The sequence below is a fragment of the Hemiscyllium ocellatum genome, chromosome 12, assembly GCF_020745735.1.
Source record: "Hemiscyllium ocellatum isolate sHemOce1 chromosome 12, sHemOce1.pat.X.cur, whole genome shotgun sequence".
NCBI classification, from domain to species: domain Eukaryota; kingdom Metazoa; phylum Chordata; class Chondrichthyes; order Orectolobiformes; family Hemiscylliidae; genus Hemiscyllium; species Hemiscyllium ocellatum.
Window position 1 is genome coordinate 77,299,588 of NC_083412.1, and position 23,047 is coordinate 77,322,634.

The 23,047-nt window shown below is 39.6% G+C and overlaps 1 protein-coding gene across 3 annotated transcripts in view; it reads left to right on the plus strand.

Moving 5' to 3' along the window:
- The window catches only part of LOC132820843 (uncharacterized protein C21orf62-like), a 62,831-nt gene that overhangs the window by 30,955 nt on the left and 8,829 nt on the right, over positions 1-23,047 (plus strand). The window contains exon 1 of one of the 3 annotated variants that reach the window (XM_060833188.1): positions 15,005-15,438. The exons of the other annotated variants lie outside the window; for them this stretch is intronic. The gene's annotated coding sequence lies outside the window, so the exon portion shown is untranslated. Of the gene's footprint in view, positions 1-15,004; positions 15,439-23,047 lie in introns of those variants that run through there. 3 annotated transcript variants of the gene reach the window in all.

Consider the following 23,047-nt stretch of genomic DNA (forward strand, 5'->3'; position numbering starts at 1 on the left):
AGCATAAAGGTAAACAGGTCTTGCTACAATTTTACTGTGTGGGTCTGCACCTCGGGTAGTTGTGTCTATTACTTACTTGAGGAATAAGCTTGTTTTGCAAGCAGTTCACAGACCCTTTGAGATGCTGATTTTAGGATGGAGTTGCCTCATGAATATATGGCCCTCATCTTTAAGTCCAAGCCTTGGACTTGAAAGTTGGTAATCAACTGGTTTCAGCATTCATTGCCAGATCTGGTTGGATGACCTAAAGTAGTATCCTGTTCTGCTCTTGTCTTCCAAAACTATTCCCTATCCCAAATTCATCAGGAATGCAAATAAATTCCCTGAGCCCTCCATTCCATATTGATATTTCAAACCTCTTTCCTTGTCTCCTTTCACCCTTGCCTTCAACACATGCAATCTGCATTATGTTGAGGTTGTACAGGACTCTAAGTAGTTGGTCTCCCTGTTATATGAAGGATAAAATTAAGCTGGACAGAATTCAGAAGAGATTTACCAAGATGTTGCCAGGAATGGAGAGTTTGACTTAATAAGGAGAGGCTAGGACTTTTTTTCACTGGAGTGTAGAAGTATGAGAGCTAACCTTATAGAGGTTTATAAAATTATGAGGGATATAGATAAGGTGAATGGCAAGTATCTTTTCCCTAAGGTGGGGGGGGTTTCAAGACTAGGAGGCATATTTTTATGGTGAGGGGAGAGATTTAAAGATGTAAGGGGCAATTTTTTTTAAAGAAGTAGTTCATGTGTGGAATGAATTTCCAGAGGAAGTGATGGATGCAGATACAGTTACAATATTTAGAAGACATTTACATATGCACATGAATAAGAAAAATTAGAGGCATACTGGCAAAGCACAAGCAGGTGGGACTAGTCTAGTTTGGGGTTATGATCAGCATGGACTGGTTCGACTAAAGGATCTGTTTCCATGCTGTATGACTCTATACTCTATGCTTAAAATGTCCATTGTATTAGTTGTTTAACAAAATGCTATCACGTCATTTCAATTTCTCAAAATTTCCATGTTCGATATTTTGACCTGTGCCATTTTTGTGTGTCCTTTGGTTTCAGACAGGTCCATAAAAGTTAGGCAGAACCATATTTTTAGAGAATTCATTAATCACAGCTGTAAGATAATGAATAAATGTCTGACAGTGTGGCAGGAGAAGCGGGTGATTGCACATTTTCTTCCAGCTGTCTACATGCGTTAGCTCACATATTATGTTTGCTGCTATAGTTCCAGGACAACAGTTCATTTAACATCATTGTTTTCAAAGTTAACTCAGCATGTGTTGAAAGTTCATGCTTCAACTTGTTCTCATGACTTATATACTTTTTAAAATCCAATTATGTCTAAAAATGGTTCCCCTAAGGTTTTTGTTCTCAATAGCTTTCCACTGAAATGGCCAAGGCTTAAAAGCAAATTTTGGCATGCTCAATGAAAGGTTTGCTTTAAATCGCAGAATCACAGAATCATTACAGCAGAGAAAGAGGTCATTCAGCCTATTGTACCTATTGTCTAAATGAACAGTTCACCTAGTGTCATTTTCCTACCTTCTCACTAACACCCTACACATTCTTCCTTTTTATATTAACAGTCTGCAATTCTGCTTTGAATTCTTCAGTTGAACCTACCTACAGTGTATCCCAGACATTAATCATTTGCTGCATGAAAATGTTTTATAGCCATCTCCATTTTGATACTTTTGTGAATTCTTTGAAATCTGTGCTCTCTCATTCTTGATTCGTTCATGAGTGAAAACAGTTTCTCACTATCTACTCTGTCAAGATTGCTCACGGTTTTCAAGTTTGCCGATCAAATTCACTCTCAACATTCGCTTGTCTCGGAAAAATAACACCAAATTCTCCAATCTACCTTCAAAACTGAAGTTCCACATCAATAGAATCATTCCCATATATCTTTACTTCACTCTCTGTTTTTTTCATGCTCTTGCTAATGGGCAGTGCTCAGAACTGTGCACAACATTCCAGCTGCTTTTATATCTTTAGAAACACTGGAATACACTGGAAGCTGAAATATGTTAGCTTGAATGGGTAAGTTCCTAATTCTTTCAAGGCCTCTTTCTGTGCCTGCAATTCTTTGTTTCAATCTCTCCTTTTTATCCCTTCCCCAGTTCTCACTCCTGGCTTTTGGCAACCTCTAAATTCTGCTGTACTATTTTCCCCAGACCTATTTCCTAGATTCCACAGTCAAATCCCCTATCCTCCATTTCCCAGCGCCCTCTCAGGCCACATTTGCTTGCCTTGTGCAGGACTGCACTCCCTGATTTGAAGTCAAACTACATAAAAATATCACAGCAATATTTCAGATTCCAAACAGGCCGCAGGCAATATCATGAGTGATCATGTGTTGAACTTTTTTAGCGCAGGAGCTACATGGTAACACATTAAAAGTTGGATTCCTACTTGGAAAAGCAAATGAAAGCAGTTCTGTGGCAAATGATTACCATGGTGATGAAATGTATTCAACAAACAACATGCCTTTAATTGAAAGAAAACAAACCATAAAGTTCAGTATTCACTGAACTAACACAAGTTGCGCATTTGGGGCTTGAACAGATCATGAAAGCATTAATCCTACTTCATAGTTAAATTCAAAATGCAGGTTTTACTTTAAAAAATAGGATACTAGAGTTTTTGACCCAGTGTAATTCAGAGAAATTTTAATATTTGGGGAAGTTACAGAGATAGGGAATGGAAAAGCTGTGATGGGACTAGAATATTAATTTTAAATTGAAGAGCCTCAAGAACTGGAAGCCAAAGTAAGTTGGCAAAGACAGGGATTAGGATAAACAGGATGGTGCAAGAATAGAACACATACACAAGATGTTTTGTGTAACTGATCTTTCCAGAACTTAGAGGATTGAGGCATTTAAAGGCAGTGGACTCTCAGTAAATGAAACTGCAGGATTCTCTCTGAATCAAAAAGTCCTGACTTCAGACCACTGACATGGGAGTGGTACAATGTGAGTCGGATTGGAATGTTAGCTTCGGATTTTGTTCCCAGAGCAGGACTGCAGATTCAGAACAATTCCCAGCTCCACAGATTCACTTTGAGAGAAAGTGTTTCGGAAGGTTAGACTTTCATTCCTGGGAGAGGAATGGTGGGAGGAGTGAGTGTCTGGTACACCCCTCACCCCACAGTGAAAGCAGAGGCTGACAGTGTGGAGGCAAACTTCTGCTTCAGTTCAAAACTTACCAAAACTATTAACGAGGAGAAGCTCTCCAGCCCTCACACCTCCACAACGTTCTTCATGCCTGATCCGTGTTAACCCATGCTAACTCATGCCCTTCCACTAACCTCATGAAGCCCCTTACACCCTTCATTTATCTCTATGGCGAAAATACGCTCCCCCACCATTCATGTAACCCTCCCAAAAGCCCAATTCAGCCCTTATTACAGCTTAGTATCAACCCATGCCTCTCATCACCATATTTTGCCTTCACAACTACTATGCCCGCTTACCCAGTTTCCACTGGGAGCAGATCTCAGGCTGAGATTGAATAAAGTTCTTGACTGTCTATTCATGAATTCATTATTCAATGATAATACATTCGCATTGATAAACAAAATCACTACTTTCTTATTTGAATTCATGGTCCCACTTCAAAACATTTGCAACCACTTGGATCTGTCAGCTAAACCGTGAACTGACAGGCACCTCACTATGATAATAAAAGGTTAGGAAATCCACCATTAAGCACTAATACTGTGGAAAGAACCTTTACAGCTTGACACCTCCCTTTGTTCACCACCTTGACAGCTAACTCGACATCTCTCTTGCCAGATGTCATGTAGTGTGCTTGACGGTTCTGATTAGTTAATATAGTCTTTGCATGCATTCATGTCTTCTTAAACAATCCCGAAGGGTATTTACCTGTATTAAAGAGCATTAAAATAGTTTGGTGCTAAGGGAATGTTCATCACTAATTAAACAAGTCCATGTTTTGTCCAACAGTTAACAGTTATTGTAAGGCAGACATATATCTTTAACTTTGACAATCACATAATTGAAGGGTGGTGGCAATGTTTTGACCTAGTATGCATCCATGTGTCTTTGAATCCATCCTTCTGGTGAAGGATGTGTTCGTTATAATAAGGCAATACTGAACAAACTTTATCAACAGAAAGATGCTAATTGGTGTGATATTTCCAAACCTGTTTTTCCAATGGTTCTGCTCCAGTACCAGAGTCACAGCCAAAACTGACTAAAAAGACTCCCAGACCATAGATTTTTCCATCTGTTGTGATGATATCGAGGACTTCATCAAGGTCAAAGTAGAACTTTTCCTGAGAATCTTCATCAGAGTCAATGGTTAACTCTTGATGAAGATGGCTTTTAATTTTCAGTGATAGGATCACGGTGTCGTTGACCATTCCAGCATTTATTGCCCATCCTTAATTGGCCTTGAGAAAGTTGTGGCAAGCCAGACACTTTAACTGCAGCAGTCCATGGTTGGAGGTACTTTCATAGTGGTGTTACACTATTCTCCCTCAGAATTCTCAGTCTGCTCTTGCTGTCACAGTATGAATATGGCTGGTCAAGTCAGTTTGTAGTCAATAGTAACCCCCAGGTTTTGATAGTGGGAGATTCAATGAATGCTGAGTAGGCATGGGTAGATTTTGTCTTGTTGGAGATCATCTTTGCCTGACAACTGAGTGAAGCAAATGTTATGGGTGCACCACTTAATCTCAACCCAAGCCTGAGTGTTGTTTGGGTCATGCTGCATATTGGCATGTTCTTCAGTATCTGAGGTGTTGCAAATGGTGCTGAACATAGTGTAAACATCCGTAAACATCCCTCGTTCTGACCTTATGATGGAAGAAAGGTCATTGATTAATCATTTGAATATAGTGAGCCTAGATCATCACACGGAGGAATTCCTGCAGCAATATCTTAGAACTGAAATGACTGGCCTCCAAATCGACTCCGTGAAAGTGAGGACTGCAGATGCTGGAAATTAGAATTGAAAAAGCACAGCAGCTCAGGCAGCATCCGAGGAGCAGGAGAGATAATGTTTCAGGATCTCAGGAGGACATCAAGATGGATAATTCTCTTGGCCTAAGCGCTTTCTTTAGCACTGTTTTACTGGTCTCTGCCATCATTGATGGGAGATATTTGTAGAGCATCCCCCATCTGGTGGATGGACCTAATATTGGAATGGATAAATTCAAAAGAATTTGGAGAGGCTCGAGTTTATGGAGGATAAATACCATCAAGATGACTATTACCCCAAATATAGTTTAACACGTTCATGTTAATCAGGAGATGAGTACGAGAGAAGCCAATAGAAATAATAAAGGCAAATGTTGAGGTTTCACTAGCCACTAGATGCAGTCAAGTTACAGACAGACAATGTGGCAGAAATGGAAACAGTTGGCTTTAGAGTGCTGAGGGGGATAACACATCTAAAACATATTTCAGTTGAATCAAAGGTCTTTGTCGAGAAAGAAGTCATACCACAGTTTTAAAGAGCTTAGATCAGACACCATCTGGAATATCACATTTAGTTCTTGGCACTGTAATTGAGGATATATTGGCCAAAGGGGATACAATGCAGACCCAGCAAAATTATACTAGATTTTAAAGGTGTCAACTTATCAGAACATGTGCAAAACTTGACTTGAGCCTATAAAAGATTGACAGATGACTTAATCAAAATGTTTCAATGACTCAGTGGGGTAAAAGGGAAAGAAAGAATAACATTATTTTCAGTACCTTTTACAAACTTAGAATGTCTCAATGTGCTCTTATAGCCAATATAATACTTTCAGGGTGTAGCCATTGCTATTTTGCAGAAGACACAGCAGTCAAATTACCTATACAACAGTCTCTCCAAAAGCAATGAGGTAAAGACCAAATAGAATTGTTTTTAGTGGTAGTGGCTGTGGGATAAATATTGTCCAGAACACCCAGGAGAATTGCTTTGCTTCAAAATGATGCCATAGGATCTTTTACATTTACCTGTGAAGAGAAAGAGTTTTAATTTAGCATCTCATTTTCTCAAGGGAAGTGGCAACGTACTGTTAATATCAAATGGTTAGCAATCCAAAACCCTCAGAATATACTCCGAGAAATGAGCCTGAATCCAACCATGGCAGATAGTGAAACTTGAATTCAATAAAAAGTCTTCCATTGTAAATCTAGCGCTGGCCATGAAACTATTGTCAATTGCTGAAATATTTGGTTCACTCATGCCTTTTAGAGATGGAAACTGCTGTCCTGACCTGATCCAGCCTACATGTGACTCCAGACCCACAGCAATGATTCTGAAATGGCCTAACAAGTCATTAACAATCACCAGAAAGTTTCAAAAAAGAAACAGCACATGGACTGTGGTAGTGCAAGGAGGTAGCTCACCATTATCTGCTCAAAGGCAACCAACGACGGTAATTAACATCAGCCCAACCAGCAACACTCACATTCTGTGGACCTTTAAAGCAAAAGGCAAAAGACTACACCTCAAAATGTGCTGCATGTCCAAATCTTTAAAATTGAATGTGAACCCACAACTTTCTGCTAACCATTGTTTGATTTGTTCCTTTAAAAGTGTAGTGAGTCTATGGAATTCTTTACCACAGAAGTGGTGGAGTTAGGTACAATTTCAACATTGAAAAGACTATATAACTCTATGGGCTGTTAAGGTTGGGTCATTATGTATATTCAAGACTGAGATAGATAGACTTTTAATCGGTATGGGATTCAAGAGTTTAAGATAGGAAAGTGGTGTTGAGGAATATCTCACGAGACATGACTTTGTTGAATGGCGGTGCAGACCTGAAGGGACAAATGGCCTACTTCTTCAGCTATGTCTATAGTCTTATGCAACAGGTAAAAAAAGGGTCATTTTATTTGCTGATAATTCAGCAGAGGGTAAAGTTTTAAATTTTGCAGCAGGCCATATAGATGCAAAACTAAGCAAGCCTTTTTAATCACACAATTGTATTGAAATTTGGAAATTCTAGCATTCAAATCCTGATAACCCACTGGGAAGAATTAAACCAGAGTTAATCTTCATTCAGTTTAGATTTATTCCCAGAATTAGGCATTCTCACCACTAACACGGTTATTTTAATCAAACTGTTTTGCTATACCCTTGCAGCAGGTGGGACTTGAGCCAAGACTAACCTAGCCCAGAAGTAGAAACATTAACACTGTGCCGCAAGAGCCCTTTAGTACCAGCATATCATCAAATTCAACCCTTACTCTAGGTTTGATAAGTGTATTCTTGTATGTGCTCCAGTAACAGCTCTAAACCATGCCCTCCACTTGCATATAGTTAATCAAATACATGCTCAGTTATTAGAAAAGCCATGGATGCTACATCAATTCTAAGTTTTCATTGTTGAGATCAAGAGTTTCTGATGACCAGGATATCAAAGGATGCAGAACAAAAATGAGTTCATTGAGCTGATGTTCAGATTAACCATTATTTATAATAATTGAATGGTGGAAAAGGCTCATGGTGTTGAATGTTTTACTTCTACTCTAATGTGCATGTAAAGGTAGCATAAGTTACTGTTTACACCATATCACAGCAAACCTGTTCTGGTTATTGAGTATTAATCTCTTTTCAGGATATCTGTTGTATGATACAATACAAAACTAAGAATTCAGAACAAAATCATTGTCGTTTATTTCACTGCCATTGTCAATTATATTTAAAAGGGTGTTATCATGACTTTTAACTTGTTGCACATGAACATCATTATGTCCCACCAGCAGAACCTGTGTTGTAAAATATGCCATAAATATATTGTTGCTATTATTTGATGAAGCTACAATATCCTGAGCATATTTTTGAATCCCCACCCATCTCCAAAATGGTGATATGCACTTTTAAGTAGTTGATAAACAGTTAACAATCTGTTCATAAACATATTGATATCTCAATAAGATTAGATTAGATTAGACTTACAGTGTGGAAACAGGCCCTTCGGCCCAACAAGTCCACACCGACCCGCCGAAGCGAAACCCACCCATACCCCTACATTACCCCTTACCTAACACTACGGGCAATTTAGCATGGCCAATTCACCTGACCCGCACATCTTTGTGACTGTGGGAGGAAACCGGAGCACCCGGAGGAAACCCACGCAGACACGGGGAGAACGTGCAAACTCCACACAGTCAGTCGCCTGAGTCGGGAATTGAACCCGGGTCTTCAGGCGCTATGAGGCAGCAGTGCTAACCACTGTGCCACCGTGCCGCCCACAATAATGGATTGTTCAACCCTTTACATGCTTTTATTTTTAATGTTGTGTACTATAAGTTGCAAATTCTATTACAAATGTAAACTCTATTATAAATTACAGCTTTACTTTTTCTTAATTATTATACTCTTGACCATGGGAAAAACAGAGGCTTTATAAAGTACTGTGTTAAAAGAACATAGTTTGGTTAGTAAATCTGAAATCTTCTAGTTTCAAAGTATTAACAACTAAATTAACAGTTGCAGTAATCATTAGGTTAAATGTAGAACTGAAAATAGCTTGAAGTTAAGGATACTGAAGTAGTTTTGTGACAAACAGAATTTCTGTTCTTTTTTTTACTGTGCATAAACAATATGTTGTTCAGCAAAAGGTGTGTGTTTTCTCACCATCAGAATGCGTGTCCAAATTAAATAATACCAGCAGCAATGATTTTTATGAATTAGAAAATTAAGAAAGGTATCACTTGCCCCTAGTTTTAAAATGCATAGTCTCACTCATGCGTCTCAAACACTTCCAAATGTGCACACAAAGATTAGATACATATAAAGGTGAACAATTAGTAAAAATCATAGATATTTTAATTTCCGTTGTGGCTGGCCTACCATACAAATATATAAATGAAAGTATGAATTACGAGCAGGAGTAGGCTACTCAACCCCTAAGCCTGCTTGACCATTCAATAACATCATGGCTGATCTTGTTGCTCTGCATTAATGTCCACCTCATAAACTCTTCACCCCCTCATCATCAAAAATATAGCTACCTCTGTCTTGAAAATATTCAAAGACTTTGTTTCCACAATGTTTTGAGGAAGCGAGTTTCAAGCACTCACCATTCTGTATCTAAAAAGATTGCTTCATTTCTGTCTTAAATGGGCTACTCTATAGTTTTAAACAGTGACTCTTAGTTCTAGATTTTCCAATGAAAGAAAACACACATTCTGTATCCATCCTGTTACGACCCTGCAGGATGTTAACTGTTTCAAACAAGTTGCCTTTTATTCCTTTGAACTCCAGCAGATAAAAGCCTAGCCAGTCCAAAATTTCCTCATAAGATAATGGGCCTATTCAGGTCTCAGTCTCATAAATCCTCTCTGAACTGTTTCTGACACATTTACATCATTCTTGAAATGAATGGACCAATATTGTACATAGTACTCCAGGTGTAGTCTTACTAATGCCCTGGATATAGTATAACCTCTCTATTTTTATATTCAATTCATCTTGCCTGTGGTCTGTTAGAAGTTGTTAAGCTAAAGATGAAGTGGAATTCAGTGGTGGAGCATTCTCAATAATCTGTGGTGGTTCCTGTAATTTAACTACTAGAAGGTTGGTCCTCTGATAAATTCAATGTGGGAACAAGTTGGGGAATTCTCTTCCCATTTTCCAGGTTTTGCTATGAATTACCTTGGCTGCTTTAATGACTTGCAACTAGTTTGATAGCATTCGATGGACTTCCCACTGTCTACAAGTAACTTTTGCTAATTTTTAAAGCATGGCACCAAAATGGTTTCCCTCATCATATGACTTCTAAAATTCAAAGTCCTTTTTTTCCCAAACATAGGGTGACTCATAGACAAAGGAAGTCAAAGGTTATAGGTGGTGCAGTACAGACAAGATGGTAGAAAAGTGGAGATGAGACCACAGCCAGATTAACTATGGGATGCATCCTAGGATGTTAAAGGAAGTAACTACAGAGGCAGTGGATGCATAGGTAGAAATCTTCCAGGGATCCTTAGCTTCTGGAAAAGTCTTACAGGATCAGAAAACTGCTGACAGAAAACAGGTAACTATAGACAATTAGGTTGATGTCTGCTCTTAGGAAAATGATATGAGTTTATCATAAAGGATGTAATAGCAGCGCATTTACAGTACATAATATGATCAAGGAAAGTCAGCAGGGCTTCATGAAGGGGAAATCATGCCTGAGAAATGTACTAGAATGTTCTGAGGCAGTAATAAGCAGGATAGATGAAGGGGAAGTAGCAGATGTAATATATTTGGATTTGCAGAAGACATTTGATGAGGTACCATACAATCAGCTACTTATTAAGATAAGAGCCCATGGTGTTGAAATAGTATATTGGCATGAATAGAGTACTGGCTAACTAATTGAAGACAAAGATTAGAATAAGGGTGCATTTTCAGAGTGATGATCTGTAACCAATGGAGAGCCACACTGATAAGTACCAGGACCAAAATTATTTACAACTTATATTCATGACTGGGATGAAAGAAGTGAATGTACAATAGCCACATTTGTGGATGGCGCAAAAATAATTGGAAGGTAAGTGGTGAGGGTGACACAAGAATCTACAGAGAAAATATAGACATGTTAGGTGGGTGGCCAAAAACTTGCTGGATAGAATATGAAATGGAACAATGTGAGGTTATGGGCTTTGGCAGGAAGAATAGAGGGACTAAATATTATTTAAATGGAGAAAGACTGCAGAAAGCAACAGAACAAAGGATTTAGGAATCCTTGTTAACGAATCACAAAGAAATTAGCAACAAAACTCAACAGGCAATAGGCTAAATGAATATTGGTCTATATTTCAAAGGGAATAGAGCATATAGGAAGGGCAGTTTTGTTAAAACATGAAAGACAGTAGTCAAACCATAGCTGGAATTGTGCAAAAAGTTTGGGCCCCTTATTAAAGAAAGGATATATTAGTATTGGAGGCACTTCAGAGAAAGTTCATAAGGCTGATCCCAAGTATAGAGGGACTGTCGTTTGAGGAGTGATTGAGCAGGTTGGGTCTATTTTCAGTGGAATTTAGAAGAATGAGAGGTGACATCACTTGTAGGATAACTTTGGACCAAAGGGCATAATCCCAGAATAAGGAGTCACATAATAAAAACGGAAATGAAGAGGAATTTTGTTTCTCAGAGAATAATGAAGCTGTGGAGTTCATTACCGTAAAGTGCTGTTGAGGCTGGGATGCTGAATATGTTCAAGTCTGAGGTAGGCAGGTTTTTAATCAGTAAGTGAATCAAAGGTTATGACGAAAAGACAGGAAAGTGGAGTTATGGATTATCACATCAGCCATGATCTTATTGAATGTCCATCACTGATTGCCCAGAAGACTTAAGAGTCAACAACACTGCTGAGGATCTGGAGACTGGACAGGTAAGGATGGCACCTTTCTTTCCCTAAAGGAAGATAAGTGATGAGGAAAAAGCCTGATATCTTTTTTCCAACAATCCACAATGCTTGCCTGGCCACCTTTAGTACTGCTTTCTACTTCAGAATTTTTATTGCATTTAAACTGCACTATCTGCCACAGAAGGATTCAAACTCATGTCAGCAAAACAGGTTCTGGATTATTAGGAAAAAGTGAGGACTGCAGATGCTGGAGCTCAGAGGTGAGAGTGTGGTGCTGAAGAAGGTCAGGCAGCATCCAAGGAACAGGAGAATCGAAGTTTCGGACATAAGACCTTCATCAAGAGTCCCCCCAGTCCCCTGTGTTGATGCTGACACCTTGAGATTTACTCAGTTTAAATTTGAATGAGGAAACCATCATAATACAACACAAGGTCCAGAGGATCCATTATGTTTATCTTGCACACATTAAATTTTGATGTTTACTTTTGTTCAGAATGAAGCTGGCTGGAATTAGGTAGTTTTTTAAAATATATAATATATATAAAATATAAACAGTGGAGACTGTTTAAGGAACAGTTGTTGCAAGTGATGAATAACTATGTCCCTCTGAGACGGCAATGAGTGGTAAGATAAAGGAACCTTGGATGACGAGAGCGGTGGAACTTCTCATCAAAAGGAAAAAGGTAGCTTACATAAGGTGGAGGAAGCTAGGGTCAAGCTCAGCTCTACAGGATTACAGGCAGGCGAGGAAGGAGCTGAAAAATGGTCTGAGGAGAGCCAGAGGGGCACGAGAAAGGCTCGGCAGACATTAGGGAGAACACAAACGCATTTTACACTTATGTGAGGAATAAGAGAATGGTCAAAGAAAGAGTAGGGCTGATCAGGGATAGCATAGGGAATTTGTGTGTGGAGGAGGTAGGGGAAGCCTTAAATGAGTTTTTTGCTTCTGTCTTTATGAAAGAAACGAACTTTGTAGTGAATGAAACCTTTGAAGAGCTGGTGTGCATGCTGAAATGGATAGAGATAGAGAAAGCTGATGTGCTGAAAATTTTGTCAAACATTAAGATTGACAAGTCACCAGGCTCAGACTAGATTTGTCCTCGGCTGCTTTGGGAAATGAGAAATGCAATTGCTTCGCCACTTGCGAAGATCTTTTTATCCTCGCTCTCCACTGGAGTCATACCTGAGGACTGGAGAGAGGCAAATGTAATTCCTCTCTTCAAGAAAGGAAATAGGGAACTCCCCAGCAATTACAGACCAGTAAGTCTCACGTCTGTCATCTGCAAGGTGTTAGAAAGGATTCTGAGGGATAGGATTTATGACCATCTGGAAGAGCATGGCTTGATTAAATGCAGTCAACACGGCTTTGTGAGGGGCAGGTCATGCCTCACAAACCTTATCGAGTTCTTTGAGGATGTGACTAGAGGATGAGGGTCGAGCTGTGGATGAGGTGTATATGGACTTCAGCAAGACATTTGATAAGGTTCCCCATGGTAGGCTCATTCAGAAGGTCAGGAGGAATGGGATCCAGGGGAACGTAACTGTCTGGAGACAGAATTGGCTGGCCAACAGAAGACAGCGAGTGGTAGTAGGAAGAAAATATTCTGCCTGGAAGTCTGTGGTGAGTGGTGTTCCACAGAGCTCTGTCCTTGGGCCTCTATTGTTTGTAATTTTTATTAATGACTTGGATGAGGGGATTGAAGGATGGGTCGGCAAGTTTGCAGATGACACAAAGGTTGGAGGTGTCGTTGACAGTATAGAGGGCTGTTGTAGGCTGCAGCGGGACATTGACAGGATGCAGAGATGGGCTGAGAGGTGGCAGGTAGAGTTCAACCTGGATAAATGTGAGGTGATGCATCTTGGAAGGTCGAATTTGAAAGCTGAGTACAGTATTAAGCATAGGATTCTTGGCAGTGTGGAGGAACAGAGGGATCTTGGGGTGCAGGTACATAGATCCCTTAAAATGGCCACCCAAGTGGACAGGGTTGTTAAGAAAGCATATGGTGTTTTGGTTTTCATTAACAGGGGTATTGAGTTTAAGAGTCATGCGATCTTGTTGCAGCTCTATAAAACTTTGGTTAGACCACACTTGGAATACTGCTTCCAGTTCTGGTCGCCCTATTATAAGAGAGATGTGGATGCTTTGGAGCGGGTTCAGAGGAGGTTTACCAGGATGCTGCCTGGACTGGAGGGCTTATCTTATGAGGACAGGTTGACTGAGCTCGGACTTTTTTCATTGGAGAAAAGGAGGAGAAGAGAGGACCTAATTGAGGTATACAAGATAATGAGAGGCATAGATAGAGTCGATAGCCAGAGACTATTTCCCAGGGCAGAAATGACTAACACGAGGGGTCATAGTTTTAAGCTGGTTGGAGGAAAGTATAGAGGGGATGTCACACAGAGAGTTGTGAGAGCATGGAATGTGTTGCCAGCAGCAGTTGTGGAGGCAGGGTCATTGGGGACATTTAAGAGACTCCTGGACATGCATATGTCACAGAAATTTAAGGGTGCATACATGAGGATCAGTGGTTGGCACAACATCGTGGGCTGAAGGACCTGTTCTGTGCTGTACTGTTCTATGTTCTATGTTCTAATGCTTGAAAAAGGGATGTGGGAGTTCTTTAGATGACTATAAGTGTCCTTATTAATTGGGTCTTTCTCCATTTAAATAATATTCAGTCCCTCTGTTCTTCCTGCCAAAGCCCATAACCTTACATTTTTCCATATCATGTATGTCTGTACCTCAAAATGCCAAAGATCATATGATTTGCTGCTGCCATCTCCAGAGTTTTGTTTATATCCAAATTTTAAAAGTATTGACTTAAAAGTTTGTAATATACTAGAACATGACACATTTTAACTCCTAAAATAGGAACTGAAAACAAAAACACAAGTTACAGGGTTCCCACTCCTAATAACAGGAGAGCAGGCTGACAAGATGTTGTAGGCCAACAACATTTTTCACTATGAAAATGAAACAGGATTATGGCAAAGCATCACAAATTGGCATGAAATCATCCTCTGCAGAGGAAGGTGAGAGCAGCAAAATGTTTTATAACTTTTCAGATACTGAGAGAGAAACTGTTCCCACAGGCAGGGGGTCAGCAGTGGGAGGGCGTGGTGTGGAATGGGGGGGTGGGTGAGAACAGAGTGTTAATAACTAGATGACACAATTTTACGATATTTTGGCGCACGATCCAGCATGGAGAGGAGAAGACACTTGCCCTGTTGTTGTTACCAGTGAAAATGTGCTGGCTGAAAGGAGGAAGGAGAGTCAATGGTAAATTTTTAAAGGAAATTAGTTGCACTTTCAAAGACAGAAAACCTTACAACTCTATGTGGAGAAAGAAAAATAAGTGGAACTCTTTTCAAGGGACATAATGTGCATGCTCGATGGGCCAAATGATATCCTGTATTTTAAGACTATATAAATGTGTTGATATACCTAAACTAGAACATTAAAATTTAAAAATTATTGCATTCTGTAGCACTAGTGGGAGCTATAGAATCTTGCCTCGATCTTTGGAGTGTTTTTCTTAACTTGACCCATTTTGAAGTTTTTCATATTTTTGCAATGTGGATCTGTTCCAGTTTCTGTGCTCATGCTGCTGATTCTGCTCTTCCCTTGTGTCCCAGTCTGGTGATTGCCAAGGAGCAAGACAATGGTGATCAGCAGCATGAATACGCATACAGTTCACTGCTGAAATATTACCCCCACTGCCTGTAGCAACCTATTGGCAGGAAATAGGAAAGAAGGAGAAACAAATAGCCTTCTTTGGCTCCCACCTATATACCATTTAAAAAACACATTTGCAACCGCTATGAGCCACTGCAGCTTCAGTACAGTAGTCTGGTTTCTGGATTAAGACAGAAAACAGCGTAATTGGAACCATCCCTATATATTTCACAGTAGAACCATAAGCCAGCTGCCAGCAGGTTGCTATGAAGCAGTAATTAAATAACCATGCAACAAGAAGCAGATGCAATTGGAGAAAATTATTCTTCCGCCTGATGACTTAACCAATTTGTTCTACCTACATTTTTGCATTATTCGATGATGACGACTGACTCAAAATTTAACAATGTTTTATCCGCGTAATGTAAGTCATATGCATTTTCTCTTTTATGTGTGCACTGCCTGTGGATCTCGCTGCTTGGTGTGTGTGCTGGTTCAACTTGAGAAGTAACACTTCCTTCTTTCAGCCTGAATCAGACTTTATTAGATATTAATGTTTTTGTCAAAATGATATTTAACAATTATTCTGCTTTTCACCTGTTTACGCATGCTAAACTTTTCGTCAAAACCTATGAAAATTGTATGACAGGGAATATTTATACGAGTCTCCGAGCTTTAATGAAAATTCCTAACTTAGATGGAAGACTTTGTTCATCTACAGCGGTGGCTCGGTAGGTGAATAGTCTGCATATTCGGGCTACGATGATCAAAAAGGTCCTCAGGTGTAATCTGTGATCTGTAGGAAATGGCTGGGCTCAGCCAAAACTGGAGTTGGAAATTTGACAGTTTGGGTTAGTTAAGGGAGGATCCCCTAAGATGCCAGGCCGCAATTGCTACGCGTGGCTGTGTGTGCAGATTCTGGATGAGAACAGAATTGAGCTTGTGTCACTGTGCCTCAATCCTCTGTCGGGATTCAGTTACGGATCTCTCACATCAGACATCAGCAGTGGTCACTTGGCCCAGAAGTAGGACAACTGGTACTTGTATTTGAAGGCTCTACCCAACACAAATCACAGCTTTCAGGAAAGCAAGAGAAACAATAGGAACAAATCAAAATTCATCGCTAACACTGATAGAACTAAAGTTATGACTCCTTTTGAATAATTCAGCAGCCAATGGCACCATATGAAGCTGAACTGGCAGTCCCTTTTTTTGAAAATTTCACAGAGGTATGTCAGAGAATTGTTAATGTATTTGTAAATGATCCACCCTGGATGCTTTAATTAAGATATGGTTTGAATATTTCAAAGGTGTTTAATTTAAACCGTATTGAAAAAATAACTGAAGTTAAGGAATCAAAATGAAAATCAAGCATAAATATTTGACACACTGCAATGTAAATTTTCTTACAAAATATTTCATTGTAGAAATTCAAATGATTTATACTTCTTTATTTGGCATTTTGACTACATTGAGATAACATAATTTTGTAGATACAGTTCGTAAGGAATAATTACAATTATTACTGTAATTACAATTCCACTGTACTTGCAGGATAAATAAACAGGTTGTAAAGTCTAGCTACAGAGATGCTGATGCCTCCACACTAACAGTGAGAATGACCTTTGAAACTGTCAAGAGCAAACTTGTGGGTGGATTCTTTTGGTGTCTAGACTGAAGTAAAAATAGTTCACTGATCCAAAGAAACAACCTTATGCATTGATTCAGATCACAATGAGATAAATCTGGGCCTGAACCAGTGTAATAAGTTCCCAAAAGAACTTCAATCTGTTGCCTACATGTCCAGTGTTAAGTTGCAAGCGGGAAAAAGAGAAGGGAAATAACATTCAATTTGAATACAGATGTCCAAAATTAGATGAAACTGGTTAATTCTGAGTGACTTCATAGAATCACTATAGTATAGAAGCAGACCATTTGGCCAATTGAGTCCACACCAATCCTCCAAAGAGCATTCCACCCAGATCACTCGCCTACCTTATTCCTGTATCCCTACATTTCCCATGGTCAAGCCACACAACATGCACATCTTTGAGCTGTGGGAGGAAACCAGAGCATCCAGGGAAAATGCATGCAGCCACAGGGAGAATATGCAAACTCCTCACACAGTCGTCTAAGGCTGGAATTGAAACTGGGTCCCTGGTGCTGTGAGGCAGCAATGCTTACACTGAGCCACCATGCCACCCCCTTGATTGGATGCAATACAAAATGGTAATCTGACACAATCAATTTTCTGACAGACAGGTTAAGTTAAAATTATTGCAATTCCTCCCCACCCCAGCCAGTTAATAATCCATGCTTTCGTTATAAAATTGTGATCAACCAACACTTCTTTAATTTTAAAATCAAATAGTTTGGACCTTTAAGTTGTAATGACACTGAAGTTGTCAACATTCACCATAATACTTCCCCATAACTGAGAGCCATTTCTGCAATCTATACTTGCACAGAAACCAAGATGTTGTTGGTGATTGTCGACTATAACACAGGATGCACTTTCCATTGCACCCCAGACTGCACAAAAATAGAAGTCAATGCACAGATGAAAACCTTTTAAACTATTAGCCTCTTTGAATAGCCCCTTGCAGACCCTGTCCCAAGCTATAATGCTCATGCAGAGTTATCCAACAAGAAGGTCAACAGCATGCTTAACAGGCCACTAATAGGCTGAAGGCAAAATTTCTACTCCTGAGGGACATGTAATCTAGCCTCAAGGAACTGCCTACCTTTTGGGAGCAGTCCTTTCAGTACCAGGCAGGAATGGAGGACACTGCTCAGACTAAAGGGAATCCCCAATTAAGATCATCCTTTGAATCAGTCAGCAAGGTATTTAGCATTGGTAAAACGGTGTAGGTCCCCGGTGAGGCTATGAAAGTTGAGTTTGAGACCATGAGGAAAGGGTAAAAAGGGATGTGTGATCTCTGGGGCAGAGGCTAGTGTTCTTATGGACAGAGAGGGCCTGCAAAGGAGGTTCCATATGCCCAACACCCCCACACATAGGTAAAGCTGTTGAGTTAACTGTTTGGCATAGGCTTCCCATGCCACCAATAACATAGTAGCAAGGCAGAATGATGCTCGCAGGTGCCCACTTGAGGAATTCAATAGACTCAAAGGCAGGTATGAATGAGGTGCCCAGCAAACCCCCAACTCCAGAAGGTTTCATCCAAGTCAGTGGCAGCAAGTTGGGACGATTGTGAGTTGGATTTGTTCAGCATCTCTACCTTGAAAATGTAAATAAAGTTAGACTTTGGAACATAGGAACAGTGATAGGCCATTCTGCCCATTTAGTCTATTCTGCCATTTGAGATCATGACTGATTATCCTCAATGCCATATTCTCAAGCAATTCCTTTGATATTATTCACAACTAGAAATCTCTCAATCTCTGACTCGAGCTTACTCAATGAATGAGCTTCCACAGGCTTGTGGCACAGAGAATCCCATTGATTTGCCAGTCTCTGAATGAAGATTTGCCAGTCTCCTCCTCTCAGTCCTAAATGATTTGCCTTTAATTCTGAGACTGCCCTCTGACACTATACCCCACAGCCAGTGGAAACATTGTCTCTGCATAATTTCTGTCTATCCTTTTCAGGCATTTTTATAGGAACATAGAAACTAGGAGAGAGATGGCTTTGCATTCTTCTAAAATTCAAAGATTCCTTTTGGAATTTCCCAGCCCTAAAAACTACCCTTACGGATGTAGAATGTCAATTTTCTCTATCATGATGAGGTAGGATATAGAGGGAACAAAGTAGATGAATAAATCTGCAAGGAAATTTTCAGAGATTCATAAATATCATAGAATAGTTACCTTGGAGGACTTTGTTTGGTATATATAGGAAGTGTTTGAGTAAGGACCATTGAGGAACAGACATTCGGAGATTATATTTGGAAGAATTTCCTCCAACAGAATGCATCCAATCCAACAAGAAAGGAGGCACTGTTTACCTGATCCTTGGAACTGAGGTGGGCCAAGTAGATCAAGTGACATTGGCAGCATACTTAGGGGACAGTAATCATTGTTTTATATAGAGAGATAGATTCTGGATGAGTGAGGGGATCAAGAGTTACAGGGAGAAGGCAGAAGAATGGAATTGAGAAACAGTTGCATTTGAATGGTGGAGCAACCCAATGGGCCAAATGGCCTAATTCTGCTCCTATATCTTATGCTCTTATAAAGTTTAGGATGACAGTGAAAATTCATGCCCATCAATCCTAAACAAAGCTGACTGCAATGGATTTGTGCTGGATAGACTGGACCTAAAGGTTGGCAATGAAAATAGCAACAGAAAATTGGATTATCTTCAAAGAGGAGATATTCTGAGCACAGTTGAGGTATGTCCCCTCAAAAGGGAAACATAAGATAAACAAATCCAGAGGTCCCCATAAGACAGAGCAAAGAGAAATTAAGTTAAAGAAGAAAATGTGCTTATGACTGGTGTTATTTAATAAATACAACTGAGAAATGAGCTGATTCCAGAGATACAGAAGAGAAATGATAAAGAAGAGAAGCAAAGTGGGATAAGAAAAATATTAACAGCTAACATATTTCACAGTCATGGCAAAAATGATAGAGTTGGCCAATATCTTCTATAAATATTTAATTAGTGGAAGGAGGAACAGGGCTGATTAGATACCAAAAACAGGATTTATGCATTGAGGACTGAGGTATTCATTAAATAAATGTGTATCTGTTTTTATCTACAAGACAGATACTGCCCTTGCTATGGTGGGAAAGAAGAAAACTCAGTGAATTAGAAGGAATGAGAATTGAAAGGGAGTTTTGTGATTTGTGTTGTGTGATTTTTAACTTTATTTGAGGATAATTTAGAGAAAATGGGACTGTTTTCATTGGAGAGGTGAAGGCTGAGGGGAGATTTGACAAAAGAAGTGTTTTGCAAAAGAAGCAAATGCAAGAGCAGAAAATAATGTTTTCACACAGCAAATAATCCAGGTTCAGGAATACACGGCCTGGAAGTGTGGCGGAGGTAGGTTCATTTGAGGCATTGGGTGATTATTTGAATGGAAACAGAGTGCAGGAATATAGTGAAAAGGTGGGGGATTAGCACCAAGTCAAAATGCTCAGAGAACCAGTGCATTCATGATGAGCTGAAGTACTTCCTTCTTCACCATAATTATTCTCTGATGATAAAAGAAATTCCTTTTAATTATTTTTAAGTTTGCATCTAGCCCTTTAGCTTCTGCAATTAACCTCTACCCCTATCCAAATCATTTATTTCACTCTGCAAAATAATTGAGTAAAAATCACAAGTTTAGACAACTTTAATTCCTAACTTGCTGTTTGTGGGAATGGTTCAATATGATGGGCTGTTTAATGTCATCACAATTGCTGGCCTCCTGTAGATCACACTTAATGCAGAAGCAGACACTGGAGAAAGATAAATGACAAAGACCGCTAGATTTTTGTCAATCGCTTTCTCTGTGGCCCAGCAGCAAACTGTCATTATTGCCATGACTGTGAAATTGTGACTAATAACATAAAGCTGGGATTGATTCAATTTACTGAAGTGAATTTTGACTTTTGTGTGGAGGCAGTTTATCAGCTACCCAGTTTCCAACATTTCCAATTTTAATTTCTAATGGTGTAAGAGGAAGATAAGTTAATATATACAGATGAAATGGCAGATTCATAAAACATCCCAGCTGAATAAACAGTTTAATCAAATAATAGGTTGATTCCCTAAAACTGGTGATGAGTTGTATCCATTTAAACTGTTCATTTGTTACATTCTTGTTTTTCTTTCTTGATGATCAGGATACTGTTTGTGTATGGGTACTGTCTGCCTTTTAAAAATAATAAACTGGCGCCATGAGGCATTCCATCAATTTTAATAATGCCATGTAAATGCAAGTTATTGTTCTTGTTGCTTAATGAGATAAGAAGTGAATGGACGGCTTGAGCAGTTGACTAAAAATAGTGGCAACTCTGAGCAGCAAGTGTTTGAAAAGGAAGTGAAGGCATTGAACAACTATGAATGACATGAGAGGAATAAAAACACAAAGTTACATCATCATGCAAGGATGAAGCTAAATTATGATCAATTATCTAATTTAGCCAATGAAATCATGTGTCACAACTATACACCAGGTGTACCCTGAGACTGCACAGTGAACTGGGAATTTGTATAAGTTCATACATTGCCCTCTTTTAATTTTCCAGACTTTCAATGCAGGGAGGCAATGGTCTAGTGATATTGCCACAGAACTATGAATTCAGAAAACTCAGCTAATGTTCTCGGGAGCCAGATTCAAATCCTGCTGGGGTTAATTATGACAATGAAATCATTGTTGATTATTAGGAAAACCCACCTGGTTCACTAATGCCCTTTAGGAATGGAAACCACTGTCCTTACCGGGTATAGCCAACGTGATTCCAGACCCACAGCAATGTGGTTGACTCTTAACTGCATTCGAGGCAATTTGTGATGAGCAACAAATGCTTGCTAAGTCAGGGATGCCCACATGCCATGACTGAATTTAAAAAAATAAAATAGCCAGCAGCAAAGTCTCAAAAAGAAAAAGAGTAGTATAAGATTATTAACTGAAAGTATGTGTGACGATATATGGTAAAGATAACAGATACTAACAAAGATTGTAATAAAATTAGTCCCCAGATCAATGCAGGTCTAGTAGTTCTTGAAGTTCCTCTTTCCAAAAGCAAGGGTTGAAACTTGAATTCAGATTCAGGAGCTGTGATGATTTCTGTGGTCAAATTGTGTTTACAAGAAAAGGTGGGTTCAGCAGGTAAATAGCTTTTTGGAGGAAGAGCTAGAGGGGATTATTTTGTTCCTCACTGGTTCCACAGTTATGGCATTTGTTACCTGCCTTGACTCTTGGTAGAATAGCACTAGAATGAATTCCCCCTTGAACTCTCTGAGCTAAAACCCTTCCTGATAGGACTTGTACCTGGGGCTTCGGTACAAAATAGCATTGGCAACTTATCTTTATCATAAGCAAAGCAAAATGACGCTAATTTCACATGAGTTATTGTTCCAGCAAGCAGAGAAGCTACCCAGAGTGGAGTCCTTCTGCAGTGACTTCCTGTCTCCCATTTTCTTGGAAGACAAGGAACAGTCACTTCTTTTACAGTCCTGAAGGAGTCTTTTGCTTTTCATAGACTCTTCATGGCCAGGGATAACAGAGCTTTAAGTCAATAGTTGCTGTCTGCTGTTGCTTAACCTTTTTCTATCTCAGTCATAGAGTCATAAAGTCATAGAGATGTACAGCACGGAAATAGATCCTTCGGTCCAACCCATCCATGCCGACCAGATATCCCAACCCAATCTAGTCCCACCTGCCAGCACACAGCCCATATCCCTCAAAACCTTTCCTAATCATATACTCATCTATAAATGTTACAATTGCACCAGCCTCCACCATTTCCTCTGGGAGCTCATTCCATAAACGTACCACCCTCTGAGTGAAAAAGTTGCCCCTTAGGTCTCTTTTATATTTTTCCCCTCTCACCCTCAACCTATGCCCTTTAGTTCTGGACTAGTCCAGCCCAGGGAAAAGACTTTGTCTACTTATCCTATCTATGCTCCTCATCATTTTATAAACCACTATAAAGTTAACCCTCAGCCTCTGACGCTCCAGGGAAAACAGCCCTAGCCTATTCAACCTCTCCCTATAGCTCAAATCCTCCAACCCTGGCAACATCCTTGTCAATCTTTTCTGAACCCTTTCAAGTTTCACAACCTCTTTCCAATAGGAAGGAGACCAGAGTTGCACGCAATATTCCAACAATAGCCTAACCAATGTCCTGTACAGGTGCAACATGACCTCCAAACTCCTGTACTCTGACCAATAAAGGAAAGCATACCAAATGCCTTCTTTACCATCCTATCTACCTACAATTCCACTTTCAAGGAGCTCTGACCCTGCACTCCAAAGTCTCTTTGTTCAGTAACACTCCCGAGGATCTTACCATAAAGTGTATAAGTCCTACTAAGATTTGCTTTCCCAAAATGCAGCACCTCACATTTATCTGAATTA